Source organism: Rattus norvegicus, chromosome 8, assembly GCF_021556685.1.
Source record: "Rattus norvegicus strain SHRSP/BbbUtx chromosome 8, alternate assembly SHRSP_T2T, whole genome shotgun sequence".
Classification (NCBI taxonomy): domain Eukaryota; kingdom Metazoa; phylum Chordata; class Mammalia; order Rodentia; family Muridae; genus Rattus; species Rattus norvegicus.
In genome coordinates, this window is record NC_141541.1 from 81,841,706 (window position 1) to 81,865,612 (window position 23,907).

At 42.2% G+C, this 23,907-nt stretch overlaps 1 long non-coding RNA gene across 1 annotated transcript in view; it reads left to right on the forward strand.

The window, feature by feature from the left end:
- LOC134478900 (small ribosomal subunit protein eS10-like) overlaps positions 1–20,326 on the forward strand; it is a 207,842-nt gene extending 187,516 nt beyond the window's left edge. Inside the window, exons 3-4 of the long non-coding RNA XR_015627336.1 lie at positions 19,139–19,348; positions 19,779–20,326. This is a non-coding gene — a long non-coding RNA (small ribosomal subunit protein eS10-like). The remainder of the gene's footprint in view (positions 1–19,138; positions 19,349–19,778) is intronic.
- Positions 20,327–23,907: the final 3,581 nt, after the last annotated feature.

Genomic DNA, 23,907 nt, shown 5'->3' on the forward strand with positions numbered 1-23,907 from the left:
ATATAAACTAATGTTCATATAAGCTTCAGGGAATCAAGAGTCCTAAGACTTGGACCCACCTGTCACAGATCAAATGGTAAGTACATCTGCCTGTTCTGATCCAATCCAGCGGGTAGCCACAAATATAAATGATATAAACTAACATATATCATACAAGTTAAAATTATATACATTAAAACATGTATGTAACAGCCACATGCATGTGTATATATGAATTAACCACATTAAATATAAATTATAGAAATTATATAAGTTAAATATAAGTTCTACACATTTAATATGATTTATATGTTAGTATATTCTGTACAGTAAGTACAAATTATATGCATTAAATATTACATATGTTAATATATGGATTAAATGAGTTAAAATGTGAATTAAATATGAGTTAAAGATATAAAACATAAGTTATAATCTATATGAAATATATAATTTTGCATGTCCTCAAGGACAGGGAATTATGGAACAAGCCCATGGAGCTCTAAAATACCAATTTCACAAAGTAAGAACAGGGGGAGTTGTATACTCCTTCACTACAAAATTTTATTTTGAAATTTTTTGCCCTTGGATCCCAAAGGACCCTCTGCTGCTGAGTGTGTATGGTACCCTACAACTCAGCATGCCCATGTCAGGTGAAATGGGAGGATCTGCTCACTGGCATGGTCTCAGTTGGGTATTAATATGGGGAAGAGGGCATGTTTATGTTTTTCCCCAGGATGCTGAAGGAGTGTGGTGGCTGCCAGAGTGACTGGTGCGGCATGTTGATGCTGGGACTAAGAATGATGCTGATTGTGATCTTGCTGAGTGCCCCAATGATGGTGACAGGGAAGCTGTACTGGACATATGTTCTTGACCCACTTTTGCTACATCCTTCTTTATGGACAATACCAACTTGTCACCTATAATAATACTCAGCTGTTGGGATTCCCTTGGTCTGAGAGGGGAAAAAACCAGTGTAATCGGTGAATTATACCACTATGGGTCAGGGCCTACCTATTTGTTTTACTAGAAATAGTACCAATGTTGGATGTGTTTCTATGGACTCTCAGACTTGGAAGAAGAATATATCTAAGATTTAGTGCAATGCATTAAGATGGGAGTGTCTATATCTCAGACTAGACAGGCTGCCTTGCCTCAACCTTTCAGACCTTGAGGGACAGGAAGCACAGAGACTGTGGAACCTGCCTTCCACTTTGGCTATGGAATCAAACAAATGGAGAAGTTGTTATGATAATCCTCCTCTTTCCTTTAATGTGACTGATTATTCTGACTCAATCATGGACTGATCTGGAAATCAATCCAATGTTGGACAAAAGGAAACTACAGTGGGCATTTGGAGGGCAGGTTCTAGACATTTTTCAGAGACATATTTGGAAATTGGAAGTTGCCTTGTATAATGTTATGCTTGCTGTGGATAAAAATGGAACAGGTTCTGGGGTTAAGGTAAATGTAACATCCTGCATTAACCCACCTAATCTTTTACTAATTGGGAATGTTACCTTTGTTATTGGCTCTGATAAGGAGTTCAGTGTTTCTTGTTTTAACTACGTTTTGTCTAATTGTGTGTCTGCACTGTGTGGTGGTCAGTCTGTAATGATAGTACACCATCCAGTTTTTATTATGATTCCTATAAATTTATCTGAACCCTGGTAATCTGAAAAAGGCTTACATATATTGGAAGAATTAGATCACGCTCTAACAAGGAGCAAATGAATGGTTGGTCTAATCATTGCCGGTGTTGTTGCACTCAAAAATTTTTTTCTCTTTTTTTCCATCTTTATTAAATTGGGTATTTCTTATTTACATTTCAATTGTTATTCCCTTTCCTGGTTTCCAGGCCAACATCCCCCTAGCCCCTCCCCCTCCCCTTCTATATAGGTGTTCCCCTTCCCATCCTCCCCCCATTACCGCCCTCCCCCCAACAATCACATTCACTGGGGGTTCAGTCTTGGCAGGACCAAGGGCTTCCCCTTCTACTGGTGCTCTTACTAGGCTATTCATTGCTACCTATGAGGTTAGAGCCCAGGGTCAGTCCATGTAAAGTCTTTGGGTAGTGGCTTAGTCCCTGGAAGCTCTGGTTGCTTGGCATTGTTGTTCATATGGGGTGTCAAGCCCCTTCAAGCTCTTTCAGTACTTTCTCTGAATCCTTCAACAGAGGTCCCATTCTTAGTTCAGTGATTTGCTGCTGGCATTCGCCTATGTATTTGCTGTATTCTGGCTGTGTCTCTCAGAAGAGATCTACATCCGGTTGCTGTCAGCCTGTACTTCTTTGCTTCATCCATCTTATCTAGTTTGGTGGCTGTATATGTATGGGCCACATGAATGGGTGTTCCTTCAGCCTCTGTTCTAAACTTTGCCTCCCTATTCCCTGCCAAGGGTATTCTTGTTCTCCTTTTAAAGAAGGAGTGAAGCATTGCATTTGGTCATCTTTCTTGAGTTTCATGTTTTCTGTGCATTTAGGGTAATTTGAGCATTTGGGCTAATATCCACTTATCAATGAGTGCATACCATGTGTGTTTTTCTGTGATTAGGTTACTTCACTCAGGATGATATTTTCCAGTTCCCTCCATTTGCCTATGAATTTCATAAAGTCATTGTTTTTGATAGCTGAGTAATATTCCATTGTGTAGATGTACCCCATTTTCTGTATCCATTCCTCTGTTGAAGGGCATCTGGGTTCTTTCCAGCTTCTGGCTATTATAAATAAGGATGCTATGAACATAGTGGGGCATGTGTCTTTGTTATATGTTGGGGCATCTTTTGGGTAGATGCTGAAGAATGCACTCAAAATTCTTATAGCCAGTGCTACTACTTCTGCATTAGCTTTAGCTAAAGGGGTATGAACAGTTAGTTTTGTTATTTATCTTGCAGAAAATATAACCAGTGTCCTAAGCATACAAAAGCATTTGGATAGACAGCTAGAACAGGGAAATTGGTGTAGATCATGGCAGATGAGGTACAAGGAATTAAAGTCAGAAGCCATTTGAAATATCATGCTCAATATCTATGGATTTGTATAACCCCCAAAATGTATAATGAATGTTATCATAGTTGGACTAGAGTAAAAAGGCACCTTCAAAGAATATGGCATAATACTAATACTTCTTAATTTAGCCCTGCATAAGGGGGTTGTAAGTTTAAGAAATGCAAAGCCTTTGTCTTTTGATAGCGCTAGCATTGCAAATGATATCCTGAAAACTTTACAGGCCATTTTCCCCTCATGGTCCTCATTTGCATCTCTCTTATTGGGTGTAGCAGAATTTGGCTTTAATTATCATTGTTATGGTATGTCTATTACCTGTTCTTTTGAGATGAATCATCAGAGCTTATACAGATACCAAAGCAGAGCTATATAAAGTCAGCATTCCAACATCTTCCCAAGTAGAAGTTGGTAGTCAATGACACGTAAGATCATCTTGAAACCCTTCTCAACCTAAGACAGGACACAAATACAAGATTATCCATGTGCCAATGACAGGTAAGAGCTGTGTTTTCAGATGGCAACCTAAGACTGGCACAACTTTGTGCTTCATGACAGACAAAGTGCTCTTATAAATAAAAGAGATGGGTAATATTTTCTCAGAGGTGGATCAACCTAAGACATTGCATGAATGCTAGGATTCATGTACCAATGACAGGTAAGTTTCACACTCCTAGAAGGGATGCCTAAGACAGGCACAGTCTTTCTGTGCCAATAGCTGAGAGAGCTTTGGCTTGTATAGATAAAAAGGGGGACATGTTGGGATCACATCCAGAGTTAACTTTAGCTGACTTCTTGCTTGTGATTAATCATTAACCAGTCTTTTTACATCTGTCTTTGTTTTTAATTAAGTTGTGCATTATACCCTGCCAAATTCCTCCATATAAGCATATATTCTTAAGATACTGTCCTAGCCTGAAGGAAATGGTCTTAATCAAACATAAAGTGCTATAAACTCACCATGTAAACATTAATGATCATTGTTTAACTTCCTGGAATTAGTTCTGCTTTCTGTTGCTTGTCTTTAAAAGACAATGAGAAAGTTTCTTACTGGCATGGTATTGACCTGCAGTCCTCCCATCTCTGTCTCTTGCATTTTCTTTCTGCCTTTCCTATAATCCTCCTCACTCCCCTAGTCATGGTTTTCATACTGTCTGACCATCAGGCTCTGGCATATAACTCAAAACAGCTTCTTTAAATTAGTTAATAATATAGACAGGCATCATTAAAAACAAAACAAAATGACTTGGAATGTGGTTCATTCAGTAAACTGCTTCCCTCATTCTCACAAGGACCTGATCTCATTGTGTCTTGTGTCTGTGATCTCAGCCCAAGGGAGGTGGGACAGGAGGATCCTCAGGGCTTACAGAGTTGGTGAGTTCAAAGCTCAGTAAGAGAATAGGTCTCAAAAAATGAGATGTAACTGGAAATGGTGTCTTATTCCTTTAATCCTAGCACTTGGGAGGCAGAGGCAGGTGAATCTCTATGAGTTCAAGTCTAGCCTGGTCTACATAGCAAATTTTAGACTAGCCAGAGTAGCACAGGGAAGACCTGTTCCACCAAAAAACCTAAGTAGAGAGTGACTGACCAAGAAAGACTCCTGATGTCATCCTCTGATCTCCAAATGCCTCTACACACATGTGCAGATGTGCCTGTATACACATACTAAACTATACATATGCAGAATCACACTTAGCAAAAATGTATAAAAGATAAAGAATTTAAAGGGAAATAAATGCAAATATATAAAACAGTATTGAATAGTCAAGTGGAATTGACTAGCTGTAAGTGCATGAGAGGAAATTTATGACAAAACTTGAATCAATTAATTAAATTAATAGCTACAGTCTTCCTTTCTTCAGATACCCAGCATGCTTTTCTAGAGGCCTTCTACCATGACTTTAAGGAATGGTCAGTTTTCAGTATTAAAGTTGATCTGCAACGTTGAAATAGGGCAGAAAGCATTGCACTTATCCAGATGTCTATGAACTACCTATTCTATGATTTTTGCAAATGACAATGTAAGAAGCATCTGGCAGTGTTTGTACTATGACTTATGTGCTTGACTATTATAATATTAGCACTCTTAAAGTCTATAAGTATTAAACATGAGGACCAATTTTCCCAAGTGTGGCCTTAGAGTTTTTGGCAGATTGGTTGCTGGAAAGAGTTAGTAGACATAATAAATAGTTAGACAAAGCCCCAAATCTCTTGTTGTTAGAGTAAATTTTTGAATCTTTCAAGTCATGACCTCTTCGTTTTGGAGCCACAAAGGAAGATGTTTGCTTCCCTGTAGGCTAGAGTTATGAGCTCTTCCATCAGAAGTGTGTAATTACATTGTCAATAATGCAATATACCTATCAGAGACAAAGACACAGAGAATCTCAAAGTGTATTTCCCTCCTAAGAATAAAAAAACCCTCCATAAGTATGTTTAGGTGTGGTTTTACCGCCTAATGGGTTCATAAGGATCACTAGAAAGGAGTGTATTGAATCCCTCTTTCTCTTTCTTGAATCATATACAATAACTCCCTTGGGTTCTTGGCATTCACACCAAACATCTGTGTTCTTCCAGATTGAGATCTGCTGTACCTAAGCCTGAGTACTGAAGGCCTAAGCTGTAGTACTCTAGAATGACCTTGTTTGGACAGGGGATCTTTATAGATGTATCCAGGTTAAAACGACATTAGCTTCCTCATTTCCATCCTTTCCCACTTAGGTCACCTCCTACCATCAGCACTAACCTTTTTTTGTGTGTCAGAGAGAATAGTTTCTTGTCTTGTTTTATGGTTACTTTGTAGTCCATGACCTGATGAAGCCATGACCTCCAGGTGCCCACCTGCTTCTGTGGAAAGAAATTACACATTTCTCTAGTAAACAAAACTGCCTTTTCAAGGGAAATCTTGGGCATATATTTAAATACCTATTATCACAATAATTTGTTGCCTTTTTTTCTTCAGTATGAGGAAAAAAAAACCCTTGCTTTCTCTCTGACTTTAATGTGGGCTGGGATTTTTCTCTGTGTTGAAATTCTGCTGGTGCTGTTGAAATACATTGAGCTACTACAAAAGGATTGATGACAAAGAGCTTTATAAATCCCAGGAGCTCCTTTTGTGTCTCTAGTTCTGCTTTCTTGTTTTTGTTTTGTTTGCTGTTGTTTGTTTTTATTTTTTTCTTTTTCTTTTTTTTGTACTATGAAGCAGAAATTCTGGTAACAAGGACCAACTGCCATAGCTGAAGTCACTTGTTCAGGTGCCAGCTGCCACGCTAAGCATCTTGTGTGTACCAACCCACTGTAGTCCTTGAGGAAGAGCACTTCATGTTTCTTCAGATGGTCAGAGAAAACAGCATGTCCCAACCACACTGGCACAAGGAGCAAGTGCAGTCACAGGGCTTCAAAACCAGAGGTGCTGGTTTCTGAAAATGGTCATTGTAACTGTGTCATCCGAGCTCAAACTGTGTATGAAATGCTTTCTCAGAAGTGATTGTGACAGTTTCTACAAAATCAATGTATTTAATGTGTGGACTATACCCCTTATTTCACTCATGCAGAATTGTTAGCTTGTATTAACAGGGTTTGAGCTTCTGGTCCTGGGTATTGGTGTTGAGAAAGTGGTATCACTGGGGAACTAGTGACTTGGAGGTTATTCATGAATGCATCAAGTACTTACTGTAGGACAGGTGCTGTAGGAATTGCAAATGTTGGGTTTGGGGTGGAAGTTGAGAAAATGCACTTCAGACAAGAAAGCTTTAAAAAATGAAAGCTGGGTTTCTGCCTGTGCCTAGAGCTAAAAGCCAGTTACCAGGAGTGCTGCCACACCTGAGAGTAGAGGTAAGACTGACTCTTCTGCTCCAAGCAACCGGCCTGCAGGTCTCAGGACATACAAACCCAGGAGGAATCTGGGACAGGACCCTTCGGGTTTTAGCCTGAATCAGTCCCACAGCTCTCTGGACCCAGATCTGGCTGTAAGAAAACAGATCTTCAGGAGTGTTGACACAAAGGCTTACAGGAAGGTCAAGGCACTGTCAGAGACAGAAAGATAAGCTAACACCAGAGACAACCTGATGGTAAGAGGCAAGCCAGGAACCGAAGCAACAGAAACTAAAACTACTAGGCACCATCGGAGTCCAGTTCTCCCACCAAAGCAAATACTGGATATCCAAACACAGTGGAGAAACAAGGTTTGGATTTAAAATCACATCTCATGATGATGATAGAGGACTTTAAGAAGGACATAAATAACTCCCTTAAAGAAATACAGGAGTCTCCAGAAGGGCCGACACACCTGAGAGCAGAGGTAAGACCCACTTTTCTGCTACCAAGTGACCTGCCTGGTGGATTCAGGATACACAGAGGCAGAAGTCCTCTGGGTCAGGGCACTTCCTGTTTCTGGATCTGCCTGGAAGTGAACTGATACCATCCCACAGTTCCCTGCACCCAAATCCTGTGGGGAAGAGAGCTAAACACCTAGGATGGCAGACATCCTGAGACCACAGGGCAGACTGCCAGCTCTGCACACCTCTGCCCACATCCCTGGGGCAAGGGGAAACTGCACAGTGCCTCTGGACACAGGGATATAGGGAAAGACAGCTGCCAATATCCACAGTTCTGGTCTATGCCCAGGACTGAACTGAACTGGCCAAACAGCTCCCTGAACCCAAATCCCATGGGGGAGAGAACTGGACCCTCAGAAGTGTGGATACTCTTGAGAAGTCAGAAGAGACTACCCTCTGCCCACAGTCCAGACCCAAGAGGGAATCGCATAATGCCAACTGTGCCCGCTGGGTGCAAGGACCTACGAGCAATCAGGGGCAGGACCCTTTGATTCCTGCCAGAATCAAAGAGCTGGGAGACAGTTTCCAGGAGCACTGACACACCTGAAATCAGAGCATCTGTTCTCAGGAAAGGCTGAAAGAAAACAGGAAAACAGTTCTACAGGAGTGCTGACACAGAAGCCTACAGCAGGGTCAAATCACTCTCAGAAACCGCAAGACAAGCAAACACCAGAGACAACCCAATGGCTAGAGGTAAGCCCAGGAACATAAGCAATACAAACTAAGACAACTCAGCATAATCAGAGCCCAGTTTTCTCACCAAAGAAAATACAGGACACCCAACACACTGGAAAAGCAAGATTTAGATTTAGAATAACATTCTTCGATAATGATGGAGGACTTCAAGAAAGACATAAAGAACTCCCTTAAAGAAATGCAGGAAAACACAAATAAACAAGTAGAAGCCCTTAGAGAAAAAACACAAAAATCCCTGAAAGAATTACAGGAAAACACAACCAAACAGGTTAATGAATTGAAAATGGAAATAGAAACAATAAAGAAAACACAAAGGGAGACAATCCTGGATATAGAAAACCTAAGGAAGAGACAAGGAGCCATAGATACAAGCATCACCAACAGAATACAAGAGATAGAAGAGAGAATCTCAGGGACAGAAGATACCATAGAAAACATCAAAACAACTGTCAAAGATAATGTAAAATGCAAAAAGCTCCTAGCCCAAAACATCCAGGAAATCCAGGACACAATGAGAAGATCAAACCTAAGGATAATAGGTATAGAAGAGAGTGAAGACTCCCAACTTAAAGGGCCAGTAAATACATTCAGCAAAATTAAGAAGAAAACTTCCCTAACCTAAAGAAAGAGATGCCCATAAACATACAAGAAGCCTACAGAACTCCAAATAGATTGGACCAGAAGAGAAATTCCTCCTGTCACATAATAGTTAAAACACCAAATGCACAAAACAAAGAAAGAATATTAAAAGCAGTAAGGGAAAAAGGTCAAATGACACATAAGGGCAGACCTATAAGAATTACACCAGACTTTTCACCATAGACTATGAAAGCCAGAAAATACTGGGCAGATGTCATACAGACCCTAAGAGAACACAAATGCCAGCCCAGGTTACTGTATCCTGCAAAACTCTCAATTAACATAGATGGAGAAACCAAGATATTCCATGACAAAACCAAATTTACACAATATCTTTCTACAAATCCAGCCCTACAAAGGATAATAGATGGAAAACTCCAACACAAGGAGAGAAAATACACTGTACAGAAAGCAAGAATATAATTTCCTTGTAATGAAACCAAAATAGTCATAAAGTCTGTATGGTATTAGTACAGAGACAGGCAGGTAGATCATTGGAATAGAATTGAAGACCCAGAAATGAATCCACACACCTGTGGTCACTTGATCTTTGACAAAGGAGCTAAAACCATCAAATCAAAAAAGATAGCATTTTCAACAAATGGTGCTGGTTCAACTGGAGGTCACCATGTAGAAGAATACAAATTGATCCATTCTTATCATCCTGTACAAAGCTTAAGTCCAAGTGGATCAAGGACCTCCACATCAAACCAGACACACTCAAACTAAGAAGAAAAAGTGGGGAAGAGCCTCGAACACATGGCCACTGGGGCAAATTTCCTGAAGAAAACACCAATGGCTTATGCTCTAAGATGAAGAATCAAAAATGGGTTCTCATAAAACTGCAAAGCTTCTATAAGGCAAAGGACATTGTCATTAGGACAAAATGGCAACCAACAGATTGGGAAAAGATCTTTTCCAGTCCTACATCTGATAGAGGGCTAATATCCAAAATATACAAAGAACTAGAGAAGTTAGACTCCAGAGAGCCAAATAACCCTATTTAAAAAGGGGGTACAAAGCTAAACAAAGAATTCTCAACTGAGGAATATGGAATGGCTGAGAAGCTCCTAAAGAAATGTTCAACATCCTTAGTCATCAGGGAAATGCAAATCAAAACAACCCTGAGATTTCACCTCACACCAGTGAGAATGGCTAAGATAAAAAACTCAGGTGACAACAGATGCTGGTGAGCATGTGGAGAAAGGGGAACACTCCTCCACTGTTGGTGGGATTGCAAGCTTTTTCAATCACTCTGGAAATCAGTCTGGAGATTCCTCATAAAAACCCAGCTATACCACTCCTGGTTGTATCCCCAAAAGATGCTCCAGCATATAACAAGGACACATGCTCCACTACATTCATTGCAGCCTTATTGATAATATCTAGAAGCTGGAAGTACCCAGATGCCCTTCAACAGAGGAATGGATACAGAAAATGTGGTACATCTACACAATGGAATATTACTCAGCTATCAAAAACAATGACTTCATAAAATTCATAGGCAAATGGATGGAACTAGAAAATGTCATTCTGAGTGAGGTAACCCAATCACAAAAAATAAAACAAAACAAACAAAACAAAAAACCACACATGGTATGCACTCACTGATAAAGTAGATATTAGCCCAAAAGTTCGAATTACCCAGGACACAATCCACAGACCACAGGAAGCTCAAGAAGAAGTACAACCAAAGTGCAGATACGTCAGTCCTTCTTAAATGGGGGAATAAAAATATACATAGGAGGAGATATGAAGATAAAGTTGGACCAGAGCCTGCCCCTCACCCTGGAGATCCAGGATATATATATATAGCCACCAAACCTAGACAATATTGATGAAGCCAAGTAGTGCATGCTGACAGGAGCCTTATATAGGTGTCTCCTATGAGACTCAGCCAGAGCATGACAAATACAGATGCGAATGCTCACAGCAAAACATTGACCTGAGAATGGGGTCCCCATTGGAGGAGTTAGAGAAAGGTTTGAAGGAGCTGAAGGGGCTTGCAACCCCATAAGAACATCATCAATCAACCAGAGCTCCCATGGACTAAACCACCATCCAAAGACAGACCCATGGTTCCAGCTGCATATGTAGTAGAAGATGGCCTTGTGCACCAATAGTAGGAGAAGCCCTTGTTTCTGCTAAGTCTGGACCCCGCCCCCCAGTGAAGGAGAATGTCATAGAAGAAGGGGGAGGGTGAATGGGATAGGGGCTTATGGATGGGAGGGGGAGGGGAGAATGGGGAGAGAGGGGGAGGGGAGAAGGGGGAAAGGGGGAGGGGAGAGGAGAGGGGGAGGATTGGGGGGAGGAGGGGGGAGAGAGGGTAGGGGGGAGAGAGGGTGGGGGAGAGAGGGTGGGGAGAGGGAGAGGGAGGGTGGGGAGAGGGAGGGAGAGGGAGGGGAGATAGAGAGAGGGAGGGTGGGGAGAGAGGGAGAGAGAGGGAGGGGAGAGAGGGAGAGGAAGAGAGGGAGGGAGAGGGAGGGAAAGGGAGGGGAGAGGGAAGGAAAGGGAGGGGAGAGGGAGGGGGAAGGAGAGGGAATAGGAGGGGGGAGAGGAGAATGGGGAGAGGGGAGGGGGAGAGGAGAGGGAGAGGGGGAAGGGGAGAGGGAAAGGGAGAGCAGGGAGGGGGAGAGGGGGGAGGAGAGGGGGTAGGAGGGGGGAGAGGAAAATGGGGAGAGGGGAGGGGAGAGGAGAGGGAGAGGGGGGAGGAGAGGGGGTAGGAGGGGGGAGAGGAGAATGGGGAGAGGGGAGGGGGGAGAGGGGAAGGGAGAGCGGGGAGGGGGAGAGGGAGGAGAGGGAGGAGAGGGAAGAGGGAGAGGGGGAGGGAGGAAGAGGGAGAGGAAGGTGGGGGAGAGAGGAGGTAGAGGGGGAAGGAGGGAGGGAGAGACATTTTTAGTGAAAGCAATGCGTTAAAATCCACAGTTGAATAAAGGAACACAGGTTTTGGGTAAGTGTGCTTCTGATTAGGGGTCAGCCAAGAAAGTCTCTGTACAGTAAATTCTGCAAGAGAGAGCTGAGTTGTTTGGTAGAATATATGTTTTGGGTTGTAGAATAAGAGAATCAGAGAAATGCTTAGTGTCTGGTAAATCTGGGAATAGCTTGCTTTTTAAACAGTTTAGTTTTAAATAGTGTAGTTTGTGGTTATGATATTCTACATAAAAATGATGCATACTTATATTGCTGTGGGAATTTCAGTAATGGACAAGATGAGCATGCCCTCTTACAAACTCTCCTTCCCAGGTTCCCAGACATAAGCTGCTTTTTCAGAACGAACCAGTGTTATCAACGTTAGAGGTAGCTTGTTTGCTTCCACCTCAAAAACAGAAAGAATATTTTGTGGTTTTAAATGTATGGCGGCAAATCTGTGTTGGTTAGCAATCTCCTTTCATTCATGGGATCTGGCTTCTTTTGCAGACTGCATAGTAGGGTCACACATAAGATGTATATATTTGACTATCCATTCAGTCCTTTGTATCCATTTTCCCCTCCAAATGTGTGCAGACATATAGACTGAAGCATGGGAATTCTTGGCCCACATGAGCATGTGGTTAAAGTGTTAGGAGAGGCTTGAGCATCGTTACCCTGCGTCTTCTCACATGCTGTCCTTCAGTACATGGTGAGAACAATGCTCTCACAGCTCTGGGAGGGCTTGAGGTTACCAATCTTTCACATTTTAGTCAATAAAACTGGATTAATCTTATTTATTACTCTTGCTTTTATGCTGCTGCTGCTAAACTCATTTATATATGTCTATTAGCATCTGTGAGCTTCCAGAACTTTTTTAAACACGTTTTTACATTTGGCTACCTTCTAATTACAGTATTTTCTGAACACATCAATTTCAGATGGAAACACTTACTATGTGATTTGTACTCGAACATGCCTTTCTACCACTTCTCTTTTAGCTTCATGACTGATTTTGTGCTTCTCATACTTGATGTATTAAGATTTACTCATTTCTTCTGTAATGGCTCTGCATTCTAGGACACATCTAAGGAGCCTTTCTCTACCTCCATGTGCGTTTATTGGTAGAAACACAGTCCTCATTCTGATAGTGAACTGGAAACTAATATCAATAGTTCAATCCAATTTCAAAGCTGTAGGGTTCTATTAGCACCTATAAAAATAAACTAGATTGTGAGGGAAGAGAACATAAAGAGAATTAACAACTATCTATTATCCATCTGTTGCCAAGGACTGATAAAAATTTAATTAGTGAGTTAAGCTGATGTTTCTCAGTGACTTGACCTACTTTCAAACAACTTAAGAAAAAGAGAAGGAGAGATGGGGGAGGGGGAAGGGAAGGGAGGAGAAGGGGGAGAGGGCGGAGAAGAGGGAGGGAGGGAGGGAGAGAGAGAGAGAGAGAGAGAGAGAGAGAGAGAGAGAGAGAGAGAGAGAGAGAGAGATTGTACTACCTCATCAAACTTGGGAAATTTGACTCAAGGCTTTGAGTGTCAGTACCAGATCGACTTTTAGCTCCTAATTGAAAGTTGCCCAATCACAGCAAATAAAACCAAACCAAATCTCTAGCTAAAGTTTTTATTTTTTATTTCATGTGTGTCAATATTTTGTCTGTATGTATGTGCACCAACCACATATGCGCAGTGTCTGTGGAGACCAGAAGGGAGCACTGAATCATCTGGGACTGAAGTTACAGATATAACTGTGGCTGCCATGTGGGTTACTAGGAGTTGAACTCTGGTCTTTTGGAAGAGCAATGAGTGCTCTTTTTCCATTTCTCCAGCCCCAACCCCTACCTAAATCCCTACCTAAAATTTTGTATAATGAATTCAAAGACCAAGTCATCCTGGGAATGTCTTTACTTGTAGTTATAGGAAGTAATTTAAAAATTCCAAGAATATTATTTATAAGCAAGCTTAAAAAAGAGAACTCTGGCTTCTCAAAACAGAGTTCTGAGAGGAAGGCAGAACAGTATGCTGCCACGGGGTGGAGAGAACACTGGTTAACAGGTTCCTCAGAAAATTGGACATTGGACTGCCTGAGGATCCAGCTATACCTCTTTTGGGCATATACCCAAAAGATGCCCCAACATATAAAAAAGACACGTGCTCCACTATGTTCATCGCAGCCTTATTTATAATAGCCAGAAGCTGGAAAGAACCCAGATGCCCTTCAACGGAGGAATGGATACAGAAAATGTGGTATATCTACACAATGGAATATTACTCAGCTATCAAAAACAGTGACTTTATGAAATTCGTAGGCAAATGGTCGGAACTGGAAAATATCATCCTAAGTGAGGTAACCCAATCACAGAAAAACACACATGGTATGCACTCATTGATAAGTGGCTATTAGCCCAAATGCTTGAATTACCCTAGATGCCTAGAACAAATGAAACTCAAGACGAATGATCAAAATGTGAATGCTTCACTCCTTCTTTAAAAGGGGAATAAGAATACCCGTGGCAGGGAATAGAGAGGCAAAGATTAAAACAGACACAGAAGGAACACCCATTCAGAGCCTGCCCCACATGTGGCCCATGCATATACAGTCATCCAATTAGACAAGATGGATGAAGCAAAGAAGTGCAGGCTGACAGGAGCCGGATGTAGATCGCTCCTGAGAGACACAGCCAGAATACAGCAAATACAGAGGCGAATGCCAGCAGTAAACCACTGAACTGAGAATAGGACCCCTGTTGAAGGAATCAGAGAAAGAACTGGAAGAGCTTGAAGGGGCTCGAGACCCCATATGTACAACAATGCCAAGCAACCAGAGCTTCCAGGGACTAAGCCACTACCTAAAGACTATACATGGACTGACCATGGACTCTGACCTCATAGGTAGCAATGAATATCCTAGTAAGAGCACCAGTGGAAGGGGAAGCCCTGGGTCCTGCTAAGACTGAACCCCCAGTGAACTAGATTGTTGGGGGGAGGGCGGCAATGGGGGGAGGATGGGGAGGGGAACACCCATCAAGAAGGGGAGGGGGAGGGATTAGGGGGATGTTTGCCCGGAAACCAGGAAAGGGAATAACACTCTAAATGTGTATAAGAAATACTCAAGTTAATGAAAAAAAAAAAAAAAAACCAGCAACCTCATAGACCAAGACAGTCCATTGTTGCAGATAAGCTCCCCTGGCCTAGTTCAGACTCTGGTGAGACTTTCAAGCATTTGGCAATGGCTAACCTCACTGGACTCCTGTTTTGTTAGAATCACATAAGGCACTGAGGCTTGGGAGTCCCTCTGACCAATCCTGACTTGTCTTAATATTCCAAAGCCAGCAGATCTGCTATAGCAGACCTCTATCCAAAACGAGGGAGGGAAGATGAGCTGTGAGGATACCCAGTCAGCCCTGCTAAGTTTCCCTCATTTCTTAACCCCTTTTAATTCTATATAATTGTAAGTCTCATGCTTTAACAGTGAGAAGAATGGAGGGGGAAAGAGTCTTTACCCTTGGCTCTACTCTGCTGCCCAAACATCACAGATTGTTCATTCTGTTTAGGTTTTCTGGTGAGATGGTGAAGGTGGTGTGGGCATGATAATTTGTGCACCATCTCCAGTCAGGCTGCAGGAGATCATGTAACTTTCCTTTTCCTGGGGCTCACATAGGTATTATATTTAATGGAAACAAAAGCATTACTTAAGAGTTTGGAAATGTTTAGTGACTTAGTTAAATTTAATATATAGCAAATAAATGTGGGTCTAAGAGTTGAGCTTAGAAAACCATCTTACAGTTTATCAGCCCAGAATTCTGTGTTAGAGGGGAGACCCTTAGGTTTAGAATCAGGCACAGAATGTTGCGCCAACAGCACATTGGGGAGGCTGCACATATGTTTCTGATGCTTTTGTGTCTCTGAAAAGTTATTAAAAGTCATGGGGTCTCCTTGTAAAAGCACTTTGTCCACAGAATCAAGATAAATGTTTAAAATTTACATCTAAAATAAAGGGTCACACTCTATACTACAGTAGTATGTCTATGGGATTGAGATGATTAAAATTAATTTAAAATCTGAAATAGTCATAACTACTTTGTAGTAATGTCAGTATTGATTCCAGCATCTACGCGGGAATGCCCATGCTCCACAACCTTTCTCTTCTTTTGTTTTTGATTATGTTTTTTTTTGTCTTGGTTTTTGAAACAGGGTTTCTCTGTGTAGCCCTGACTGTCCTGCAACTCATTTTGTAGACTAGGCTGACTTTGAACTCAGAGATCTGCCTGCCTCTTGCCTCCAGCGTGCTGGCATTAAAGGTGTATGCCACCACTGCCCAGTAGCAAAATCTATTTTTAATTTTCTCTTCCTTTCCTTTTCTTTTCTTTTCTTTTCTTTTCCTTTCCTTTCCTCTTTCTTTCTTTCTTTCTTTCTTCCTTCCTTCCTTTCTTTCTTTCTTTCTTTTTCTCTTTCTTTCTCTCTTTCTCTCTCTCCCTCCCTCTTTCTTTCCTTCCTTCTTTCTCTCTCTCTCCCTTTCTTTCTTTCTTTCTTCCTTCCTTTCTTTCTTTCTTTCTTTCTTTCTTTCCTTCTTTCTCTTTTTGTATGAGAAGATGGTAATAAGAAATCTGAAAGAATCATGGGGAAAATAGGTCAGGAGGCAAGTCAAACCCACACTAAAGAAAACTCTTCTCAACAGGGAGATAAGCATTAGCTAGTCCAAACAGTGCAACAATGTAAATCAAAAGAATTAGCAATACTGTTTCACAGATCTCGACTTTGTGGCGATGGTTAGTGCCCAATTCAATTCCCACTACTTTTCCTTGCTTGCTAGAATTCTCCTGGCTGCCTGTGAGATGCCTGTAAATCCTCTGAGCACTTCTGCAGACATTCTGCAGCTCAGGTGTTTTCAAAATGCAGCCTCTTCTTTGGTTTAATTATTCATAGGCTTGCTTATTTTGTGACAGAGCTGTTGATATGGGAAATCCCCTGGAAATCACTATGTTGACCAACCTGCTAGAGATTAATAATTGCAAAAAATTTTTAGATAGATAAACTGAAAGCACTTTAAGCTTTTGTGTATGTACCTGACATTGTTGTTTCTTACCTGTGTTAATGTGTTCAACCCCTGTAATGACCTCTGGGTTAAACGCAGCCACCATCCCTGCATTTTAGATGCAGAAGCAGAGAGATGGATAGCTAGCTACACAGTTGCAAGGAGCCAGGCCCAGGGTTCCCCTGGGGATGTCATATTTTAACTTGCTCACAGTCTCTGCACATTCAGGGATATGCTACCCTGGAGCTGATGTGCCCAGGCCACTCCTGCTTTCCATACAATGTAGGAGGGTCATGCCGTCTGACGTCCTTGTCTCTAAGTGATCCATATTTTTCTTAAAGTTCCATTGCAAGTGTTTTGTTTTGGACTTCTAGTCTTAATTCCTAGTTTGCTGTTGTCTGTTATTTTTTGTGTGTGTTTGTGTGTGTCTTAGTTAGGGTTTTATTGCTGTGAACAGACACCATGACCAATGCAAGCTTTATAAAGGACAACATTTAATTGGGGCTGGCTTACAGGTTCAGAGGTTCAGTCCATTATCATCAGGCAGGAGCATGGCTGCTTCCAGGCAGGCATGGTGCAGGAGGAACTGTACTTTCATCTGAAGGAAGTCAGGAACAGACTGAGCATCCTCAGGCAGCTAGGAGGAGGGTCTCCAAGCCCACCCCCAACAGGGACACACTTCCTCCAACAAGGCCACACCTTCTAATAGTGTCACTCCTTGGGCCAAGCATATGCAAACCATCATATTGTGGGTGTGAACAGAGACCTAAAGTAGCCTCAACTGCCTTCCTTAGTTCTCCTCCTTAGTTTTTTGAGGCAGGGTCTCTCAGTTTTACTGATTTAGCTGATTAGCTGGCTAGTGAGCCCCAGGGACTCTCCTTTGTCTGCTTTCCCAGTAGGATTACAAAGGCAGGCCTTTCTTCCTCCTCCTCCTCCCTTGTGCCCTGCTTCCTTCTCCTTTCCCTCCTCCCTCCTTACTGCTTACTTTTATCCTCTCATACTTTATATCCAGGACCATAATTTCTCCTCCCTCCACTCCTCCCAGTCCCTCCCCCATCTTCCTTCTCCCCTAGACCCACTTCTACTCAGTTTCCCTTCAAAGGAAGAAAGAAAGAAAGAAAGAAAGGAAAGAAAAAGAAAGAAAGAAACACCAGGTCTCTTAGGAATATTCACTCAACATGGCCTAACAAGATACAATAAGACTGGACACAAACCCACGTATCAAGCCTGATTGTGGGATCTCAGTAGGAAGAATGGGGTCTCAAGCAAAGTCAAAAGAGTCAGAGACACCCCTACCCTCCCATTGTTGGAAGTCACAAAAACACCAAGGTACACAACCATAAAGTATTTGCAGAGGACCTAGTTCAGACCAATCCAGGGTCCATGTTAGTTTCTCCAGTCTCTGTGAGCCCCTGTGAGCCCTGCTTAGTTGGTTCCGTGGGCCATGTTCTCTACCCTTCCAGCTCCTACAATCTTTCTTCCCCATCTTCTGCAGGGCTCCCCTGGCCCCACCTATTTCATTGACTTTTTTTTTTGCCAGTCATGCTTGGTTCTATCCTGGTCTATGGATGTCCTGTCTCTGGTTCCTGGCCATCCAGGCTATGTCAGGAATGGACCCCCTCTTGTGTCATGGGCCTCAAGTTGGACCAGTCATATAGCTATCCTGAGTAGTAAAGAAATTGAGGTTTAGGTTCATCCAAGTAACTAGAGATGTGATCTGAAGAAGCATTATTATTTTGTTATAAAATTCTTAGTGTTGCCTGTCACTGTAAAAAAATACTCGAAAGTGTCTATACACCTTACACGCGACTCCATTTCCTCCTCACTACCTCACACTCACTAGTAACCACAAATACGGATGCGTTATCTTACTTTTTATTATGCTCACTTTCCTTTATGAACTTCATTCTTGCCTTTGTGCAATAATATTTTATTTGGTATTATTTGTTGTCCAGAGTCTTTGGGCTTTTAGCTTATTAGACTATTATAAGTAGCTTTTTCAGAAATATATTTACTTTGTCCAAATAATAATTACATCCATTAGATTTCTCCAGGTAGATTTTATTTCCCATTCCCAGTGGTCCTCTGACTGGCATTGGAGAAATGATCATTTCCAGTCTTATTTACTCTGGGTAGCAATAACGGCTTTTGCCTCATTTTAGGAACCCCTCACTATGTTTTTCAATGTGACATGTATTTTTATTTCTCCTACTCAGTTTCTTTTTCCCCCCTTAATTTATTTCCTTTAAGGATCATTGCTTAACTCATTTGCCAATATCTCAGTGTTCTGAGGAACCCCCCAGAATAGTATGTGGTTTGATATTTTATTTTATTTTATAGGAATAGAGTGGTTACTGTAGATCTTTTATAAGAATAGATATTTTTTTTAAAAAAATGTGGAAAGTTATTTTTTATCAAACTTTTATCTTTTTTTGACCTTTTAGAACTTTGAAAATGAATGGATGACAAGACAGTTTTGTGAGCTCAAAGGTCGCTTCACACTCAACTTTGACTTAAAAATGTTCCCTTTCTCTAGATGGACTTCCTGCCTACATGCTGAGGGAAGGCTGAGTGCCACCCTCACCTCACAGGTGAACCAAATCAATGCAAAGCACCGTGAAGGAACGCAGCCAGCACAGCGAGCCCTCTGCCAACACGGGCAGCTGCTGTGCTGAGCCCCTCCTATACTCCCCTCTATTTCGAGAAGAGAATGACTTTCTTTTCCACCTGTGTTCACAATGCTAAGGTGAAGACACAGGCTTCTGATTGGCTGTGATTGTGCTGACGAAGGGCAAGTCCTCCAAATGGGGATGTAAGGCATCATGTAGACGAATTGAGTTGGTGCGCATCTCCAGGATGAGGCAAAGACCTGGGATAAGGGGGATGCCCCAAAATAAATGGAGTCACCTAAGCTGTGACTCACTTCACTGGGGATATGGAACCTGAAGAGGCCACCTCCTGTAGCCAGACCCACACTGGAGCAATAGAGACACTATCCCACCCCCAAAACTTTCAAACTAAAATTTATCCTGTCTCAAAGTAATACGGGCACAGGGGGAGGGAGCAGAGACTGAGGGAACAGCCAACCAATACCAATAACTGTCCCAACTCGAGACCCATCCCATGGGCAAGCACCAACCCCTAACACTATGTATGATACTCTGTTATGCTTGCAGACAGGAGGCTCCACCCAGCAGCTGACTCAGACAGATGTAGACAGCCATAGCCAAACTGTGGATGGAGCTTGGGGACTCTTATGGAAGAAAGGGAATAGGAACTCCACAGGAAGACCAACAGAATCAACTGATCTGGACCCTCAGAGAATAAACCACCAACAAAAGAACGTACATAGGCTGGACCTAGGCTTCCTTGCTCATATGTATGTAGCAGATGTGCAGCTTGGTCTTCATGTGGGTCCCAAACAACTGGAATTGGGGCTATCACAAAAAGCTGTTGCCTGTGTGTGGAATGTGTTCTTCTAGCTGGGCTCTCTTATCTGGCCTCAGTGGGAGAGGAAGCACATAGCCTCAAAGAAACTTGAAGTGCCGGGGTTGGGGGATTGAGCGTGGGAGTTTGGGGGTAGGGATAGGAACAAGAGGCCCCACTAGTTCAGAGGAGAAAGGGAAGGGTATGGGAAAAGGATTTGTGGAGGGGTGACCCCAAAGGGGATGGTGAGCTGGATGTAAAGTGCATAAGTAAACAAAATAAAACTAAATAATAAAAAGAATTGAATTTGTCTCATGGTTTTCTGTCATCAAGTCCAGTTAACGCCACCTTCTGAACTTACCTTGAATCTGAGTAATTCCCACTCAGCCTGCTCATTTTTGTTTCCCAGTTGCAAAATTGAGGAAAATCCTTAACCTCTTTCCCACTCTTATTTGTCAGGTGGAGATCATAAAACACCACCCTTGTGAGGGCTGAGTGTCCGTACTAAGTAATGGCTATGAACACATCTTCATGGTATTATAAACATATGCACCAACTTGGAGTCTATTGGGAGGGGTTTGGGAGATTAAGTACCTTAGTGCCCCTTTTCCTCACTGTATGTTACTCAAGTTGAGGGAGGCAAATGTCTTTGAATTTATACAATGACTTAGGCTTTTCATAGGATGGAGGTCTCCAGGATGTATTGGAAAGCACTCCAGTCCTCTGTCTAAAGCACTTTGCTTTGATGGTGCCTGCTCCAAGGTCTCGCGGCTTGTCTAGGAAGGCTTCTGACCTCCACTCACCAGTGAAGAACGCTGAGCATTGCCTGATCTTTCCTGCTTCACGGGCACTTCCCTCTGTATCCAGTGCTGTGCATTTTCTCCTTAGAGAGAACCCCACATCGGATGGTGTTTTAAATGACAATGGCCCCTACAAGCCTCATATATTCAAATGTCTGGCTGCTAGTTAGTGGACTGTTTAGGAAGAACTAGGAAATGTCTTGTTGGAGGAAGTGTGTTACCAGTGGTGGGCTTTGAGGTTTCAACAGCCCATGCTAAGTCCAGTTTCTTTCTCCACTGCCCCCCATGGATCAGGATGCAAGCTCTTAGTTGTTATTATTTGAGCACTATGCCTGTCATGGACTAACCCTCTGAAGCTGCAGAGGGTTAAATAGCCTCCAGTTAAATACTTTCTTCTGTAAGTTGCTGCTGTCATGGTGTCTCTTCACAGCAGTAGAATAGTAACAAAGACTGATGGCCTCAAGCCATATTTAGTACCATATTCCTTGCACGACTTTGTAGATAGACTATAGTCCCTTCTCCATATTGTTCTGCTTCCTGACTGATCACTGGCCTTTTCTCCCCAGCTCTACTCTTCAGTCACCCAGGAACCTGTTCTTCAGTGAGGATTTCTAGTCAACTTCTCCCACTTTTTGTAGGTGGGACTCAGGCAGTTTCATAGGTGTGCCTAGCACTGTGCTAGGTCCTGGTAGAGACAGAGACCCAGGAAACTGCAGCCCAGGGCTGAGCAGTTGCCTGGCAACAGTAGGAACGCTTCTCTATGGCTGACAATGTCTTTTTGGTGTGGTGCTGATCTTGAAATGAGTAAGCCCTGGTGTTGTCTAAAGTAACCATCCTCCTCTATGTCCAACCCTATAATCTAGTTAGTAGTCTCTATTCCATGTGTTTGTGTCACTTTCCTTTGCCTGTAAGACATTTAGTCACCAGGAAGAATTTTAAAAAGGGAACTTTAGATTCTGAAGTAAAAAAGTCTTACCGCTCTCACCCAGTTTCCCTCGACATTCTCATCTTGCATAACTGCATATGTTTGTCAGAAAGTAGACAAATTAAAGTTTGCAGATCATGCTTAACTAAACTACAGATGTTATTCATATTGACCAAATATCACATCTCCAAGAGCCAGCCCCAGACAATGATGTGTGGCATTTAATCTCAGTATCTTTGAAGTATTGTCCAATAGTGCTGGTTCAGTAGCCTGAGGGGAGATATTGAGCCCATTTTCAGTGCCCTTTGACACAAGATCAACAATCAAGACCATGACCTTCTGCAGAGTTTTCATCTTGATCTGCAGGAGAAGTTGCTCGAGGGTGTTAGGGCATGGTGAAGGAAACTTAATGTGAAATGCCACCTTCTTTCCCACGAGTAATAAAATTTTAAGATCACAATATTATTTCCATCACAGTGTAGATGGAGGCTTTATTGTCACGGAATGTTTTGTTGGGCACATTTTTATTGAATCAATTTATGTTTTAAAATTTTAGACACCGAGAAAATAGAATCGACTCTGAGCGGCAAGGGGAGCTCAGCTCCTGGTCAGTTACCCTGTCGTTTGCCTTGTGATATGCCAGGCCCAGAGCTGGCAGTTCTGACGCATGTAAAACCCACTGTCATGGCGGGTTTTAATTTTCACTTTTGTAGATGAAAGACTCTAGCCACCAGATACGTCTAAAAGTTTCTTGATTTGTGTACTAGTTAGTTTTGTCACCCTGAAACTAATGCAGGTTTGTCACCTAGGAAGAGGGAACCTTACCTGAGAAAATGTCCCCATCACTCTGGCATGGAACAAAGCCCATGGGGACAAGGTAATGCTAAATACTGGCCCCCGAGGTCTGACTGCCCCTAGGGACAAGGAGATCCTCGAATACATAGTGAGAGCATCCCAGGAAGAACATGACAAGTCATATGTTGGGGTTATTGATGGGGACATGGATACTAATAGCTTAGAGGGTTGATATCTGCCCAGCTCTAATTCTGAATTCTGTTTTTTTTAAGGGGGGGGTACCACCCTTGGGTAGGTAGTCCTGAGAGCTATACGAAACAGGCTGAACAAGCCATAGGAGCAAGTCGGAAAGTCATATTCCTCCATGACTTCTGTTTCAGTTCCTGCCCTGATTTCTCTTAGTGATGGACAATTACATTGAAATGTAAACTGAAACAAACCCTGTCTTTCCCAGGTTGCTTTTGGTCTGTGTTTTTATCACAGCAACAGAATAGGTGGCAACTAAGACAGTAAATTAGTAAGTAGGCCGCCTTTAGTAAAGGATCCATCAAACCCAACTTTCACAAATCCAAAGCTTACCTTTCCCATGATGCCACTGAGCAAAGCACATGTGTTTTTTAAAGCACTTCTAGCCTTCAAAGTGACCCTGATAATCATTGAAAATATTAATAATGTGAATTTGTTCTAAAAATGACTTAATTCCTGTATGCATAGATGTTCTTAGAGGTACTTAGATACATTCTGAGGGGCTTTGAGCCTAAACGGTCACGTAGCAGAGGAGCACCTGTTTTTACTTTTGAACTTCTAACAAATCACATAACCACCGGAATCTGAACTACAGAATTAATATTACAAAAGGGTTTCTGTTCACAAGATGCTAAAAGTACAAGACGCCTACATGTGTTTGGACTTTCAGACATTTGCATGAGGATTAATTATAATAATTTTGATTTAATAACAGTAGTTTTGTCCTTGCTTTTACTAGGGAGGGCACAATTAGCTGCTCAAATCTGATGGGCCCCAGGCTGAGAATCAATGCGCTCAGGTTCTAGAATGTCTAGTAATTCGGACCAGTACTGATCCATGTATCAGTTATTACCTCAAGGAGGATGCTTAACCTCTCTGACATCCTTGTTCATCTTTGCCTCCGGGCGCCATTGTTGTGGGTCAATGAGGTACGTGTATGATGATCACTGACTGGATCAGCACCTGTAAGCACTGTATAGACTGTTGAGTCCTAGGCTGGGCTTCACTTTGACAACATGGAAGGGACTACACTTCTATTCATTTCTTATCCCACCACATGTATCACCTCACCATGTCTGAGGAGAGTAACTTGTCTAAGTTGTGCAAATAGCC